This window comes from Chrysochloris asiatica, unplaced genomic scaffold, assembly GCF_000296735.1.
Source record: "Chrysochloris asiatica unplaced genomic scaffold, ChrAsi1.0 scaffold00648, whole genome shotgun sequence".
Lineage (NCBI taxonomy): Eukaryota > Metazoa > Chordata > Mammalia > Afrosoricida > Chrysochloridae > Chrysochloris > Chrysochloris asiatica.
In genome coordinates this window covers 205,748-209,533 of record NW_006409166.1, presented here as the reverse complement: position 1 = coordinate 209,533, position 3,786 = coordinate 205,748, and positions in this window count along the sequence as shown.

Below are 3,786 nucleotides of genomic sequence, written 5' to 3'. Positions count from 1 at the left end.
GCCTTGTAGTTTTGATCAGCTCAAGACTCTTCCTTCTCTGGACTGAGTTCTGGATGGTGTTGCCACATCTGGTTGTTGTCTGCTCTTGTTGGTTCTCATTCAAAAAATTCCCTTTAATATGTATTGGAAAACTGGACTGGCTTTTATAAAATCCCTTAATCTGTTTATCCTTCAATAAGTTAAGGAAATTTTCTTCCAGAAGCTCAACTATCTCCTCTGTGGTTTTCTTTCTTTCTTCCTACTCTGGAATTCCAATAAGCCACACAGATCGTTCCTCTTCATGTTGTCCTACATGAGTCTTAGGCTTTCTTCAGATTTTTTTTATTTTTTTTTTTTTTTTTTGCTTGTTCTATCTTAGCAGTATTGAAAAATTTCTCTTTATGCTCACTAATTCTGGCTTCCTTCCTTTCAGTTCTGCTCCTTTGCCCTTTAAGTGTATTGTCCATTTCTGATAATTTAGCATTAAACATATGGACCTCTTTTTGCAGGTTTTGTGTTATCTTCAGTGATCTATTTTGTTTGTTACTGTAGCACTTTTTCTTGAATTAGAAAGCAATGGATTTCTTGCTTCTGCTACAAATTCCCCTAGTTGTAAGCCTTCCAACCTTCTAAATATTGCTTTATATATGGTTCAGAGTTCTGGGACCATCCCCTGAGCCTGCTTGGATGGGTATTCTGTGTTGTTGCTGGTGGAGCTCTTTACTGTACTTCCACCTGATCCGCCATTTTGTTTGTTCTCTTGTTTCTGGCACTTGAGCAGAAATTGCTGCTTTTTAGGCATTGTGGTGGTGTTGTATTTGTATTAATTAGGTGAATGTATGATGGTGTATTTGTAAGCACACTCCAGTTGCCTACTGGTAGGTATGATCAGAATATGGGATTCTCTATTTACTGCTCTTACAGCTCAGTTAAGAGTGCTTTTAGCAGGTGTAGATACTGCTCTGGTGTTTAGCAGCTCGTATTGGTTCTTGCCCTATAGGAGGAGCTTTACAGCTTTGTTGTAAGGCCATACTTGCTGTCTCTTGGGTGAGGCATGAAGAGAAAGTGGTCCCACAAGATAGGAGGACCAAAAGTCAAGACTAAAAACCAAAGTCAAACATCATAAAAACCTAGGGGGAGGGAGGGAAGAAAAATTATATATATATATATTGGAAAACCCAAATAAAACAAAGCAAAAAAGAAAAACTTTGGGGAAATATGAGTCATTATTTAGCGTACAAATCTGACTGAGAAATTTCATGATGTTCCTGCTGTACCAGTGTGATCTAACCCAGGCCTTCCTTTCTTCCGCTCCCCTCAAGTCCATTTAGCTGTTTCTCCCAGTGAGAAACAGCCCTGGTCTGGTCAAATCTACTTTGGAAGAGACTCCGGGAACAGTTTCTCCCTTCTGTGTCCTCTTTGGGCCACAGTGATCTGCATGGTGCAGATCCTTCCCCCATGAAGTGCATGCAGTTCTTCTAGTTGTAGAACCTTGTGACATGTGTGACATAGGACCTTCCCTGGGAGTGTCTACTCATGCAAGCCTTACCTTTGTTACTCCTGGAACGCTAACTCCACAATAGTGAGCTTGACCCAGGATCGGGCAGTGTTTTGTTCTGCTGTGCGTAAGGTCGCTATGAGTTGGTACCAACTTGATGGGACCTAACAACAACAACTTTGTCTAATATGTCACTGCCAAAACTTTCCCCCACATCTGTGGCTTCTCTTTTTAACAGTTAGATGAAATCTTTTCATGCATAGAACTGTCCTAATTTTCAGGAGGCCCCAGTCATCCAGTTTCTATTGCCTGTGTGTTTTCAGCTAGGTTTGGTTGTGAATTGATGCCATGTAGCAGAGCCCCCATTTGCCCAATTTTTGCATTGGTGATTGTTACAGTTCTAGGTTTTATATGTAGGTCTTTGAGTCATCTTGAATTTGTTTTAATACATTGAATGAGTTACAGGTTCTATTTCATTTGCTGCCAATGGATATCCAGTTTTGCCAGCACCATTTGTTAAAAGAGACTGTCTCTTCCTGTTTACTAAGTCGTCACCCTTTTGTAAAGGATCAGCTGTCCACAGGTGGATGAATTTACCTCTGAGTTCTCAGTTTTGTTCCATTAGTCTGTGTAACAATACCAGGCTGTTTGACTACCATGACTGTGTAGTCGGTTTTGAGATTGGGAAGTGTGTGTCCTCTTTCTTTGTTCTTCTTTTGTAATGCTTTGCTTATCTGGGGTCTCCCTTCTATATAAGTTGATGATGAATTTTTTCTATCTAATTAAAGATTCATGTTAGAATTCTTTATATCTGTAGATCACTTTCAGTATATTGACATTTTCACAATATTAAATCTTCCTATTCATAAAAGTAGAGCCCTGGTGTGGTGTTGTAGGATAAGCATTCTATCTGTAGATTGTCTTGGGTAATATTGCATTATATCTGTATATTGTTTGGGGTAGTATTGACATTTTCACAATATTAAATCTGCTCTGGTAGTGTAGTGGGTTATCAGTTGGGCTGCTAACCACAAGGTCTACTAGCCTTTAGAGAAAGATGAAGATTTCTGCTTCTATAAAGATTTACAGCCTCAGAAACCCTATACAGGGTTACTATGAGTCAGAACTAACTCCAGGGCACACAGCCATTCATAAGCATGACGTCCTGGTGTAGCATTGTAGGATAAGCACTGGGCTGTTAATTGCAAGGCTAGTGGTTCAAACCCACCAGCTGCTCCCTGGAAACAGAGTCACTATGAGTCGGAAGCAACACAGTGGCACGTAACAACAGTACCAGTGAACATAGTACATTCTTCCACATATGTAGGCATCTTGGTTTTTATTGTACTGTTTTGAGTTTCCTTTATATGTCTTTTGTGTCTGTGTTTAGATTTATTCTGAAGTAGATTTATTCTTAAGGAGCCCTGATGTGGCATGTGGGTTTATGCACTGGACTTCAAAATTGATTTGAACCACAAGGTCAGCAGTTCAAGCTCACCAGTCACTCCTCAGAAACCCTATACAGCATTACTATGGGTCAGCACCTGCTTCACAGCACTTAACAACAATTCATCTTTGGGGTGGCTATTGTAAAGACTTTTGTTTTCTTGATTTTCATTTCTGAGTTCTCTGTGTTAGTATAAAGGAATCCAACTGGTTTTTGTATGTTGATCTTGTCCCCTGCCACTTTGCTGAAACTTAGTTAGTTCCAGTAATGTTTTTGCTGAGTGCTTGGGATTTTCTATGTAGGATCATATCATCTGTAAATAGAGTTTTACTACTTCTTTGCCAATTTGTATGCCTTTTATTTCATTTTCTTTTTGTGTAACTCTGGCTAAGACTTCCAGTACAATAGTGAATTTGTTGTTGCTGTTGTTAAATGCTGTCAAGTTAGTTCCAACTCATAATGACCCTCTATAGGGTTTCTGAAGGAACTCTGGTAGCTTAGTGGTTACGAATTGGGCTGCAAACCTTAAGGTCAGCGGTTCTTTGAAACTACCAGCTGCTCCGCGGGAGAAAGATGAGGCTTTCTACTCCCGTAAAGATGGACACCCTCGGAAACCCTGTACAGGGTCGCTATGGGTCAGAACCGACTCGACGGCACTTAACAACAACAACGTAGGGGTTCTGAGGCTGTAAGTCTCATCTTTGTCCTTTGGAGCTGCTTGTGGCTTGAACCATGGACCTTGTGGCTAGCATCCAGTGCTTGTCCTACAGAGCCATCACACTCCCCACAACAGTAAATAGGAGTGGTGCTAAAGGATATCCTTGTCTGGTTCTCATTCACAAGGGGAGTGCTTTCAATTTTT